This window comes from Carassius gibelio, chromosome B5 (genome assembly GCF_023724105.1).
Source record: "Carassius gibelio isolate Cgi1373 ecotype wild population from Czech Republic chromosome B5, carGib1.2-hapl.c, whole genome shotgun sequence".
NCBI classification, from domain to species: domain Eukaryota; kingdom Metazoa; phylum Chordata; class Actinopteri; order Cypriniformes; family Cyprinidae; genus Carassius; species Carassius gibelio.
Window position 1 is genome coordinate 18,152,037 of NC_068400.1, and position 579 is coordinate 18,152,615.

A 579-nucleotide genomic window follows, 5' to 3' on the forward strand; every position below is an offset into this window, starting at 1 on the left:
TATGCACATTCAATGGAGTGCGCCTCGAGCTATTTTTCACGTACATGTACAAAAATTGGTACACACATGTATCACACCAATACCTACAAAAAAGTCTCTTGGTACGAAATCCGAATCCCATCAGGAAGTCGGTTATTTAGAATTTTCTCTGCAAAATTGGTGTTGTTTTTGCCATTTTCAGGGGTTGTACTTTAACAAACTACTCCTAGAGATATATTCAGATCAAAACCAAACTTGGTCAGTTAAATGTAAAGGTGTTTACGATGTTAAATTGCGAAGATTTTGAGGTTTCGTTAAAGGGCGTGTCCATGGCGGCCTGACAAATTTCGATGTTTCGCCATGAAAAAGGAAGTTGCTGTTACTCAGACTTACAATGTCCAATCTGCCCCAAACTTCACATGTTAGATAAGACTTCTGCCCTTAACAGATCTACATGCCCATATTCAGTTATAGTCATAGCGCCACCTGCTGGCAACAGGAAGTGACATGTTGTATGCTGTGACAAACTACTCCTAGAATTTTTTTGAGATTAATGTATTTTTTTTAGTCAGTCTAATCTAAAGGCCTGTGCAATGTTAA